We start from the raw sequence: 14,340 nt of genomic DNA, 5'->3' as shown, positions 1-14,340 counted from the left end.
CCGAGATGGAGGCACCTAGGCCAAAGGCTCTGACGAGAACCAGCTGACGGTGCTGGAACCCGGAGGGGTAGCATAAGCTGCAAGAGCAAATGGAAATAGCAAGGACCAGCTGACAGTGCTGGCACCCGGAGGGGCAGCAGAAGGAATAAGAGCCAATGGCACAACCGAGGACCAGCTGACGGTGCTGGAACCCGGTTACTAAGCAGGAGGTACCTGTGCTACAAAGCACTACCAAGGACCAGCAGACGTTGCCGGAACTCGGATACCGAGATGGAGGCACCTAGGCCAAAGGCTCTGATGAGAACCAGCTGACGGTGCTGGAACCCGGAGGGGTATCAGAAGTTACCCCTGAAAAGCAAAGTTGGCATGCCGCAAGCTGGCCGCAGTTACCGAATCACACAGTCCTACAGGGGGTGCTTGTCCTACTGGCACTATGGAACAAACCTTTCTTACCAGAACCCGCAGTCCACATAGGAAGCACCTAAACTGCTGGCACCCTAGCCTCGGCTAACCCAACCGCAACACGACATGGCAACTTGGGGTGGCAAACTGACATTGACACTTCCCGGAAACAGCAGGCAGGGCTGGAACCAAGCTGGGCAGGAGGGAGTACCCGTGCCAAAGTCAGTTATGAGCAGCAACTGGCGATGTTGGAGCCCAGGACAAGCACTTAGCAGGCTGAGGCCTGATGTGCTGTCAATTGGGAGGCAGCAGGACAGATTGCCATCAAAACAGCAGGGGAACAGCTGACGTTACTGAACCCCACAAACACAGGAGCTAGTGTTTTACTCTGTGAAGACGGCACTTCCGAGCAACAACTGGCTGTGTTGAAGCCCAGGGACAAGCACGGAGCAGGCTTAGGCTGCATTGAAGAAATTTTAAGATCGGTTGTAGACTACTAATTTGAACCAAGCTCCACTTAGGCCTGTGGCTTCACTGATTTTCGTATTTCCCCTGTCCTCCAACCCCGCCAGTTACAGCTCCGAAGTGGCGTCTGCACAATCCACACTTGTTCCTGTGTTACAGGTGTTCAGTCCGGTCAGTTAATCCCCTGATGTGTGTCCGGCAATGTCGCCTGCTCTGTCCACATTCCGATAATGGGAATGTGGACAGAGCAGGCGACATTGCCGGACACACATCAGGGGATTAACTGACCGGACTGAACACCTGTAACACAGGAACAAGTGTGGATTGTGCAGACGCCACTTCGGAGCTGTAACTGGTGGGGTTGGAGGACAGGGGAAATACGAGAGACAGTGTAGCCACAGGCCTAATTGGAGCACGGTTAAAAATCAGTAGTGGTACGACTGTGTAGGCAGCAGGAGACTTTGCCGTCCACACAGCAGGGGATCAGCTGACATTACTGAACCCCACTGAGACATGGGAGCAAGTGTCTCTTTCCGTGTGGACGGCACTTCCGAACTACAACTGGCTGTGTTGAAGCCCAGGAAATAGGAGGGTGTAGGCAGAGGCCTACTGTATTTTGAATGAGTTTACAGCAGGAGAGACTGCCATCCACACAGCAGGGGATCAGCTGACGTTACTGAACCCCACTGAGACACGGGAGCAAGTGTCTCTTTCCGTGTGGACGGCACTTCCGAACTACAACTGGCTGTGTTGAAGCCCAGGAAATAGGAGGGTGTAGGCAGAGGCCTACTGTATTTTGAATGAGTTTACAGCAGGAGAGACTGCCATCCACACAGCAGGGGATCAGCTGACGTTACTGAACCCCACTGAGACACGGGAGCAAGTGTCTCTTTCCGTGTGGACGGCACTTCCGAACTACAACTGGCTGTGTTGAAGCCCAGGAAATAGGAGGGTGTAGGCAGAGGCCTACTGTATTTTGAATGAGGTGACAGCAGGAGAGACTGCCATCCACACAGCAGGGGATCAGCTGACGTTACTGAACCCCACTGAGACACGGGAGCAAGTGTCTCTTTCCGTGTGGACGGCACTTCCGAACTACAACTGGCTGTGTTGAAGCCCAGGAAATAGGAGGGTGTAGGCAGAGGCCTACTGTATTTTGAATGAGTTTACAGCAGGAGAGACTGCCATCCACACAGCAGGGGATCAGCTGACGTTACTGAACCCCACTGAGACACGGGAGCAAGTATCTCTTTCCGTGTGGACGGCACTTCCGAACTACAACTGGCTGTGTTGAAGCCCAGGAAATAGGAGGGTGTAGGCAGAGGCCTACTGAATTTTGAATGAGGTGACAGCAGGAGAGACTGCCATCCACACAGCAGGGGATCAGCTGACGTTACTGAACCCCACTGAGACACGGGAGCAAGTATCTCTTTCCGTGTGGACGGCACTTCCGAACTACAACTGGCTGTGTTGAAGCCCAGGAAATAGGAGGGTGTAGGCAGAGGCCTACTGTATTTTGAATGAGTTTACAGCAGGAGAGACTGCCATCCACACAGCAGGGGATCAGCTGACGTTACTGAACCCCACTGAGACACGGGAGCAAGTATCTCTTTCCGTGTGGACGGCACTTCCGAACTACAACTGGCTGTGTTGAAGCCCAGGAAATAGGAGGGTGTAGGCAGAGGCCTACTGTATTTTGAATGAGTTTACAGCAGGAGAGACTGCCATCCACACAGCAGGGGATCAGCTGACGTTACTGAACCCCACTGAGACACGGGAGCAAGTGTCTCTTTCCGTGTGGACGGCACTTCCGAACTACAACTGGCTGTGTTGAAGCCCAGGAAATAGGAGGGTGTAGGCAGAGGCCTACTGTATTTTGAATGAGGTGACAGCAGGAGAGACTGCCATCCACACAGCAGGGGATCAGCTGACGTTACTGAACCCCACTGAGACACGGGAGCAAGTATCTCTTTCCGTGTGGACGGCACTTCCGAACTACAACTGGCTGTGTTGAAGCCCAGGAAATAGGAGGGTGTAGGCAGAGGCCTACTGTATTTTGAATGAGTTTACAGCAGGAGAGACTGCCATCCACACAGCAGGGGATCAGCTGACGTTACTGAACCCCACTGAGACACGGGAGCAAGTATCTCTTTCCGTGTGGACGGCACTTCCGAACTACAACTGGCTGTGTTGAAGCCCAGGAAATAGGAGGGTGTAGGCAGAGGCCTACTGTATTTTGAATGAGTTTACAGCAGGAGAGACTGCCATCCACACAGCAGGGGATCAGCTGATGTTACTGAACCCCACTGAGACACGGGAGCAAGTGTCTCTTTCCGTGTGGACGGCACTTCCGAACTACAACTGGCTGTGTTGAAGCCCAGGAAATAGGAGGGTGTAGGCAGAGGCCTACTGTATTTTGAATGAGTTTACAGCAGGAGAGACTGCCATCCACACAGCAGGGGATCAGCTGACGTTACTGAACCCCACTGAGACACGGGAGCAAGTGTCTCTTTCCGTGTGGACGGCACTTCCGAACTACAACTGGCTGTGTTGAAGCCCAGGAAATAGGAGGGTGTAGGCAGAGGCCTACTGTATTTTGAATGAGGTGACAGCAGGAGAGACTGCCATCCACACAGCAGGGGATCAGCTGACGTTACTGAACCCCACTGAGACACGGGAGCAAGTGTCTCTTTCCGTGTGGACGGCACTTCCGAACTACAACTGGCTGTGTTGAAGCCCAGGAAATAGGAGGGTGTAGGCAGAGGCCTACTGTCTTTGTAATGCGGAGACAGCAGGAGAGACTGCCATCTCCACAGCAGGGGAACAGCTGGCAGTGCTGAACCCCACTAACACTTGAACGAATGTGTTTGGCTCTGTGGAGACGACACTTCTGAACACCAACTGACGTTGTTGGAGCCCAGGATTAGGCGAGGAGCAGGCTGGGGCCTACTGGATTTTGGCAGGTGAATGCAGCAGGAGACTTGCCATCTCCACAGCAGGGGAACAGCTGGCAGTGCTGAACCCCACTAACACTTGAACGAATGTGTTTGGCTCTGTGGAGACGACACTTCTGAACACCAACTGACGCTGTTGGAGCCCAGGATTAGGCGAGGAGCAGGCTGGGGCCTACTGGATTTTGGCAGGTGAATGCAGCAGGAGACTTGCCATCTCCACAGCAGGGGAACAGCTGGCAGTGCTGAACCCCACTAACACTTGAACGAATGTGTTTGGCTCTGTGGAGACGACACTTCTGAACACCAACTGACGTTGTTGGAGCCCAGGATTAGGCGAGGAGCAGGCTGGGGCCTACTGGATTTTGGCAGGTGAATGCAGCAGGAGACTTGCCATCTCCACAGCAGGGGAACAGCTGGCAGTGCTGAACCCCACTAACACTTGAACGAATGTGTTTGGCTCTGTGGAGACGACACTTCTGAACACCAACTGACGCTGTTGGAGCCCAGGATTAGGCGAGGAGCAGGCTGGGGCCTACTGGATTTTGGCAGGTGAATGCAGCAGGAGACTTGCCATCTCCACAGCAGGGGAACAGCTGGCAGTGCTGAACCCCACTAACACTTGAACGAATGTGTTTGGCTCTGTGGAGACGACACTTCTGAACACCAACTGACGTTGTTGGAGCCCAGGATTAGGCGAGGAGCAGGCTGGGGCCTACTGGATTTTGGCAGGTGAATGCAGCAGGAGACTTGCCATCTCCACAGCAGGGGAACAGCTGGCAGTGCTGAACCCCACTAACACTTGAACGAATGTGTTTGGCTCTGTGGAGACGACACTTCTGAACACCAACTGACGCTGTTGGAGCCCAGGATTAGGCGAGGAGCAGGCTGGGGCCTACTGGATTTTGGCAGGTGAATGCAGCAGGAGACTTGCCATCTCCACAGCAGGGGAACAGCTGGCAGTGCTGAACCCCACTAACACTTGAACGAATGTGTTTGGCTCTGTGGAGACGACACTTCTGAACACCAACTGACGCTGTTGGAGCCCAGGATTAGGCGAGGAGCAGGCTGGGGCCTACTGGATTTTGGCAGGTGAATGCAGCAGGAGACTTGCCATCTCCACAGCAGGGGAACAGCTGGCAGTGCTGAACCCCACTAACACTTGAACGAATGTGTTTGGCTCTGTGGAGACGACACTTCTGAACACCAACTGACGCTGTTGGAGCCCAGGATTACGCATGCCGCATGCAGAGGCCAATGGGCATCGGTTTTTATGGAGGTTGTGGACTACTACTGATTCTAACCATGCTCCACTTAGGCCTCTGGCTCCACTGTCTCTACTATTTACCCTGGCCTCCAACCCCGCCAGCTACATCTCTGAAGTGGCGTCAGCACAATCTACACTTGTTCCTGTGTTACTGGTGCTCAGTCCCATCAGTTGATCCCCTGATGTTTGTCCGGCAAGTTCGCCAGCTCTGTCCTCATTCCCACTACTGGTTATGGGAATGTGGACAGAGCAGGAGACCTTGCCGGACACACATCAGGGGATAAACTGATGGGACTGAGCCACAGGAACACAGGAACAAGTGTAGATTGTGCTGACGCCACTTCAGAGATGTAGATGGCGGGGTTGGAGGTCAGGGGAAATAGTAGAGACAGTGGAGCCAGAGACCTAAGTTGGGCACGTTTAAAAATCAGTAGTGGTTTGAATGTTGATGGAGCTGGTGACTCTGCCGTCCACACAGCAGGGGATCAGCTGGCATTACTGAACCCCAGTAACACAGGAGCTAGTGTGTTTCTCTGTGCAGACGACACATCTGAGCGACAACTGGCTGTGTTGAAGCACAGGGATTATAGTTCAGGTGGTAGAAAAATGAACACACCAGCAGACCTGGATACAGTTGCCAACCACTAATTTAGTCTGTAAGAGGAATGGCAAAGTCTTTGGAGATCCAGGCCTTGTTCATTTTCAGAAAAGTCAGCCGGTCAACATTATCGGAAGATAGTCGCGTGCGACGGTCTGTTAGTACACCACCTGCGGCACTAAAGACACGTTCCGATAATACACTGGCAGCAGGGCAAGCCAGCACCTCCAATGCATACTGGCTAAGCTCTGGCCATGTATCCAGCTTAGAGACCCAAAACTTGAAGGGGGAAGAGCCATCTGGGAGTACAGCGACAGGGCAAGACATGTAGTCTGACACCATCTGACGGAAGCGTTGCCTCCTGCTGACTCGAGGCGTCGCTGATGGTGTAGACAATTGTGGTGGACACACAAAACTTTGCCACATTTGGGCCATAGTGGTCTTGCCTTGTGCTGCGGCACTGCCTCTGCTCCCTCTTTGTGCAGAGTTTCCTCCACTGCCTCGACGCACAGAGCTGCTTTGTAAAGCACTAGCAACAATGCTGTCGGGTGGAATGGAAAACATTATGGACTGCACCAGTGACTCTTCGTACTCCCGCATTTTACGCTCCCGGTTCAACGTTGGTATGAGCCTTTGTACGCTGTCCCGGTAGCGAGGATCTAGGAGGGTGTACACCCAATAATCAGCCGAGACGAGAATGTGGGCGATGCGGCGGTCGTTTCTCAGGCACTGCAGCATGAAATCAACCATGTGCTGCAGACTCCCAACTGCCAAAGAACCGCTGTCCCCTGTTTGAGGCGTGACCTCGACCTGCTCTGCATCACCCCACCCTCGCTGTACATACTGAGTAGAGGTTTGTGTACCTCCCTCCTCTGGAGAGATGTCTTCCTCCTCCATCGACTCCTCCTCATCCTCCTCACAAAGTGTCCCCTGCCTAGGCCTTTGTGAGGAAACACGTAGCGCAGACTGTCCAGAAGCAGATGGCATTTGGGACTCCTCATCCTCCACCTCTTCTGAAACCTCATCCCTTAGTGCTTGCAGTGTTTGTTGAAGCAGGCAGATAAGGGGGACAGTCATGCTGACTAGTGCATCGTCTGCACTCGCCATCCGCGTGGATTCATCGAAGGCACACAAAACGAGGCAGATGTCCTTCATAGAGGCCCACTCAATGGTGCTGAAGTGTGAACGGCGCACAGTGCGACTTGTTTGCGCCTGATGCAGCTGGTACTCCATGACTGCTGCCTGCTGCTCACACAACCGCTCCAACATATGTAACGTTGAATTCCACCGGGTGGGTAGGTCACATATGATGCGATGTTCCGGAAGGCCAAATCGTCGCTGCAGAGCAGCGAGGCGCGATCTTGCCGTGCTGGAACGTCGCAAGTGAGCGCACTCTATGCGGACCTTGTGCAACAGTGCATCAAGATCCGGATAGTCCCTCAGAAAGCTCTGCACGACCAAGTTAAGAACATGTGCCAGACATGGGATGTGTGTGAGGTTGCCTAGGCCAAGAGCTGCCACCAGATTTCGGCCATTGTCACACACTACCAAGCCCGGCTGGAGATTCGCTGGCCCAAACCACACATCGCTCTCCAGCTTGATAGCATTCCAGAGCTCCTGCGCTGTGTGGCTTCGATTCCCCAAAGAAATTAATTTGAGTACAGCCTGTTGACGTTTGGCCACGGCTGTGCTCATATCGGTCGTAACAGGCTCCTGCTCTGCTGTTTCTGAGGAACTTGAGTAGGAGGAGGAGTCTATGTGTACAGACTGGAGTCCTGCAATCCGTGGCGTTGGAAGAACACGTACAGCGCCACTCTCCAGATCCGTACCCGGCTCCACAACATTGACCCAGTGGGCAGTGAGGGAAAGGTATCGTCCCTGTCCATGGTTACTGGTCCACGCATCGGTGGTCAGGTGGACCTTGCTACTAACGGCGTTTAGTAGCGCATGTTTTATTTTGCCCTCAACATGTTTCTGCAGGGCAGGGACGGCTCGCCTGCTGAAATAAAAGCGGCTGGGCACGTTGTATTGGGGGACTGCCAATGCCATTAAGTCCCGGAAGGTGTCAGTGTCCACCAGCCTGAATGACAGCATTTCAACTGCCAGAAGTTTGGCAATGCCAGCATTCAGAGACTGTGCTCGGGGATGGTTTGCCGAGTAAGGGCGCCTTTTATCCCATGCCTGTGCTACCGATGGCTGTGATGGATGGGAACGTGCTGTTATGGGTGGAATCTGACAGGGTCTCCGGACAACAGTGGCAGAGGTTCTTCCTTGGCGATCCTGTGAGGAAGCCGAACCAGCAGTGTGTGAGCTGGAGGAAGAGGGCCCAACACGAACTGAAGAGGTGGTAGGTGGTGCTGTACGTTGGCCTACGTCTTCAGGGTGTCTCTGCAACTCCAACTCGTGCTTGGTGCGCACATGTTTCCACATATTTGTGGTATTGAGGTTGCTGACATTTCTCCCTCTTTTGACTCTCTGATGACACAGCTTGCATTTGACAAAGCAAATGTCATCTGCAACTGTGTCAAAAAAGGACCACGCACTGCAACTCTTGTGAGCGCCCGGTTTGCCTTTGGAAGGAGGAATGCTCCTAACGGGTGCCGAAGTGGAGGGTACAGGCAACCAAGTCTTCCCCCTCCCTCTGCCTCCTGTTTTGGCCGGTAGGGGAATCTCTTCCTCCGAGCTGCTCCCACCACCTTCCTGTTGCTCACGCCATGATGGGTCAAGGACCTCATCATCTTCCCTCCCCTCTTCAAACAGCTGCTTCTCCGGGGTTGTCTCGCCAGCACCGTACGCACCAGAAAGTGGCAACTGAGTCTCGTCATCATCTGATGCGTACTGAGGTGTGCTGACCATAGGCACTGGCCCACTCGCCTCTTCAGATTCAGAGGGACAAAGAAGTTGCGCATCACTGCATACTCCCTCTTCTTCACATTCAGGAATGCTGCTTGGCTGGCCCCCTCTTTCCAAGCCAACAGATTCCGAGAACAGAAGTAGAGACTGTGATGGCTCCTGTCCATGTCTCTCTGACTGCCTGGGCACTTTGGCAGGTGGTGAAGAGACAGATGGTTGCTCTTCGGTGCTCTGACCCTGAGAGGATGCGGAAGTAATTGAAGTCGATGCGTTAGCTGCCATCCATCCGACAACGGCTTCAATTTGTTCCTCCCGCAGCAGTGGGGTACGTTGAGGTCCTACAAAGCTGCGCATAAAGGACTGTTGCCTGCTAAAACTGGGGGATGCTGATCCACTGGTGCCTGCAGCAGGCCCAGAATCCCCACGTCCTCTACCTGTAGAATCCCCACGTCCTCTCCCTGCAGAATCCCCACGTCCTCTCCCTGCTGAAACTCCACGCCCACGCCCCCGCGCCTTACTCCCTGCCTTCTTCATCTTGCAAGACTGCTTAAGATAGGCAAAAAAGGACAAAGGGGGGCCTTAGTGTGCTTATTCCTGAACAGCTGGTTACAGGTACAAGAAACACTAATTTTATGAAGTGTGTGTGTGTGGACTAGACTTTAATAGGAGCTGATGTGGCCTACACAAGTTCAAAATGTAGTGTTTGGTGAACTTTTTATGTGGTTTATTTGTTTGAAACAAACTCAAAGTATGAGAACAAAGAATTGAAACTGATAGTATCACCAACTTTTTGGAGCTATTACAATGCAGGCAGGTAACCTACAATGCAAAAGATGAGGCTCCAAAAAAATTGGGTAATACTAATCTGGCTGAGCCGGCAGGGCACAAGCCAGAAAAAAAGGCTCCTCTATCTACTCCTATATAGTGTTTGCAACCAACCAATGTTGATGGATACGGATGGATGCACACTAATAGGAGAAGAAAAAATGAGCTGCACTCAGAGACAAATATGTGTGAGGCAGTGACGCACGTTGAGCGTCCTACAACCAGACGTAGCTGCAGGACACTCTACTCAGCGTGAGCTGCACTCACACACAGTCAGAGACCTCTCAGACAGCCGTCAACAGTGCAGCTAAGTGGGCACTGGCACTGACAGGCTGCAGAAAGGCTCCGCTGTGTACTCCTATATAGTGTTTGCAACCACCGTAGATGGAGACGGATGGATGCACACTAATAGAAGAAAAAATGAGCTGCACTCAAATAAAAATATGTGTGAGGCAGTGACGCACGCTGAGCGTCCTACAGCCAGACGTAGCTGCAGGACACACTACTCAGCGTGAGCTGCACTCACACACAGTCAGAGACCTCTCAGACAGCCGTGAACAGTGCAGCAAAGTGGACACTAGCACTGAAAGGCTGCAGAAAGGCTCCGCTGTCTACTACTAGTGTTTGCAACCAACGTATATGGATACGGATGGAAGCACACTAGATTGAAATTATTTAAAAAATGCAGCTCAAAAAATAAAAGATGTATGAGGCAGCAGTGATCACACTGGGTGGCCTACAGCCTGACGTGGCTGCAGGACCCACTCCACAGCGTGAGCTGCACTCACACAGCCCTTGCAGACAGCTGTGAACACTGCTGCTAGGGCAAAGAAGGCTACAGTGGTGGTTTATGTAGCCTGGGTAAAGCACTAGATGTTTGGTGGAATCGCTATTTCTAACTGTCCCTCACAGTCTTCTACAGCAGCCTGTCCCTAACTGAATTCACAGCAGAGTGACCAGAAATGGCGGCTGCGGTGGCTTTTATAGTGCATCATGACATCATTTCGGCAGCCAATCACAGCCATGCCAATAGTTAACATGCCTACATGCCTAACAGGATGTGCCCACACTTCGGAGGATTCCCATTGGCTTAATCAAAGCAAGCAGGCTCATAGCATGATGGGAACTTCCTATTCCGATTCCGATCCCGGAATCCGATATGAAAAACGTATCGGAATTAAGTATCGGAATTCCGATACCGCTAATATCGGCCGATACCCGATACTTGCGGTATCGGAATGCTCAACACTAATTATGACATCAACAAAATGATTATGACATCATCCATTGATTATGACATCAAATGATTATGACATCATCAAATGATTATGACATCAACAAAATGATTATGACACCATCTAATGATTATGACATCATCAAATGATTATGACATCAACAAAATGATTATGACATCATCTAATGATTATGACATCATCAAATGATTATGAAATCAATAAAATGATTATGACATCATCCAATGATTATGACATCAACAAAATGATTATGACATCATCTAATGATTATGACATCAGCAAATGATTATGACATCAACAAAATGATTATGACATCATCCAATGATTATGACATCAAATGATTATGACATCATCAAATGATTATGACATCAACAAAATGATTATGACATCATCCAATGATTATGACATCAAATGATTATGACATCATCAAATCATTATGACATCAACAAAATGATTATGACATCAACAAAATGATTATGACATCATCAAATGATTATGACATCAACAAAATGATTATGACATCATCTAATGATTATGACATCATCAAATGATTATGACATCAACAAAATGATTATGATATCATCCAATGATTATGACATCAAATGATTATGACATCATCAAATGATTATGACATCAACAAAATGATTATGACATCATCCAATGATTATGACATCAAATGATTATGACATCATCAAATGATTATGACATCAACAAAATGATTATGACATCATCTAATGATTATGACTTCATCAAATGATTCTGACATCAACAAAATGATTATGACATTATCCAATGATTATGACATCAAATGATTATGACATCATCAAATGATTATGACATCAACAAAATGATTATGACATCATCAAATGACTATGACATCAACAAAATGATTATGACATCATCTAATGATTATGACATCAAATGATTATGACATCAACAAAATGATTATGACATCATCTAATGATTATGACATCAAACGATTATGACATCATCAAATGATTATGACATCAACAAAATGATTATGACATCATCAAATGATTATGACATCAACAAAATGATTATGACATCATCTAATGATTATGACATCATCAAATGATTATGACATCAACAAAATTATTATGACATCATCTAATGATTATGACATCATCAAATGATTATGACATCAACAAAATGATTATGACATCATTCAATGATTATGACATCAAATGATTATGACATCAACAAAATGATTATGACATCAACAAAATGATTATGACATCATCTAATGATTATGACATCAACAAATTGATTATGACATCATAAAATGATTATGACACCAACAAAATGATTATGACATCATCAAATGATTATGACATCAACAAAATGATTATGACATCATCAAATGATTCTGACATCAACAAAATGATTATGACATCATATAATGATTATGACATCATCAAATGATTATGACATCAACAAATGATTCTGACATCAACAAAATGATTATGACATCATCTAATGATTATGACATCATCAAATGATTATGACATCAACAAAATGATTATGACATCATCCAATGATTATGACATCAAATGATTATGACATCATCAAATCATTATGACATCAACAAAATGATTATGACATCAACAAAATGATTATGACATCATCAAATGATTATGACATGAACAAAATGATTATGACATCATCTAATGATTATGACATCATCAAATGATTATGACATCATCTAATGATTATGACATCAAATGATTATGACATCATCAAATAATTATGACATCAACAAAATGATTATGACATCATCAAATGATTATGACATCAGCAAAATGATTATGACATCATCTAATGATTATGACATCAGCAAATGATTATGACATCAACAAAATGACTATGACATCATCTAATGATTATGACATCATCAAATGATTATGACATCAACAAAATGATTATGACATCATCCATTGATTATGACATCAAATGATTATGACATCATCAAATGATTATGACATCAACAAAATGATTATGACACCATCTAATGATTATGACATCAACAAAATGATTATGACATCATCTAATGATTATGACATCATCAAATGATTATGAAATCAATAAAATGATTATGACATCATCCAATGATTATGACATCAAATGATTATGACATCAACAAAATGATTATGACATCATCCAATGATTATGACATCAAATGATTATGACATCATCAAATGATTATGACATCAACAAAATGATTATGACATCATCCAATGATTATGACATCAAATGATTATGACATCATCAAATCATTATGACATCAACAAAATGATTATGACATCAACAAAATGATTATGACATCATCAAATGATTATGACATCAACAAAATGATTATGACATCATTTAATGATTATGACATCATCAAATGATTATGACATCAACAAAATGATTATGATATCATCCAATGATTATGACATCAAATGATTATGACATCATCAAATGATTATGACATCAACAAAATGATTATGACATCATCCAATGATTATGACATCAAATGATTATGACATCATCAAATGATTATGACATCAACAAAATGATTATGACATCATCTAATGATTATGACATCATCAAATGATTATGACATCAACAAAATGATTATGACATCATCCAATGATTATGACATCAAATGACTATGACATCATCAAATTATTATGACATCAACAAAATGATTATGACATCATCAAATGACTATGACATCAACAAAATGATTATGACATCATCTAATGATTATGACATCAAATGATTATGACATCAACAAAATGATTATGACATCATCTAATGATTATGACATCAAACGATTATGACATCATCAAATGATTATGACATCAACAAAATGATTATGACATCATCAAATGATTATGACATCAACAAAATGATTATGACATCATCTAATGATTATGACATCATCAAATGATTATGACATCAACAAAATTATTATGACATCATCTAATGATTATGACATCATCAAATGATTATGACATCAACAAAATGATTATGACATCATTCAATGATTATGACATCAAATGATTATGACATCAACAAAATGATTATGACATCATCTAATGATTATGACATCATCAAATGATTATGACATCAACAAAATGATTATGACATCATCCAATGATTATGACATCAAATGATTATGACATCATCAAATGATTATGACATCAACAAAATGATTATGTCATCATCCAAAGATTATGACATCAAATGATTATGACATCATCAAATGATTATGACATCAACAAAATGATTATGACATCATCCGATGATTATGACATCAAATGATTATGACATCATCAAATGATTATGACATCAACAAAATGAATATGACATCATCCAATGATTATGACATCAAATGACTATGATATCATCTAATGATTATGACATCATCAAATGATTATGACATCAACAAAATGATTATGACATCAAATGATTATGACATGATCTAATGATTATGACATCATCAAATGATTATGACATCAACAAAATGAATATGACATCATCCAATGATTATGACATCATCAAATGATTATGACATCAACAAAATGATTATGACATCATCCACTGATTATGACATCAACAAAATGATTATGGCATCATCAAATGATTATGACATCAACAAAATGATTATGGCATCATCAAATGATTATGACATCAACAAAATGATTATGACATCATCAA

Source organism: Dendrobates tinctorius, unplaced genomic scaffold (assembly GCF_039654945.1).
Source record: "Dendrobates tinctorius isolate UK_male_01 unplaced genomic scaffold, ASM3965494v1 ptg000019l, whole genome shotgun sequence".
Lineage (NCBI taxonomy): Eukaryota > Metazoa > Chordata > Amphibia > Anura > Dendrobatidae > Dendrobates > Dendrobates tinctorius.
Note: the sequence above shows the minus strand (reverse complement) of the source record.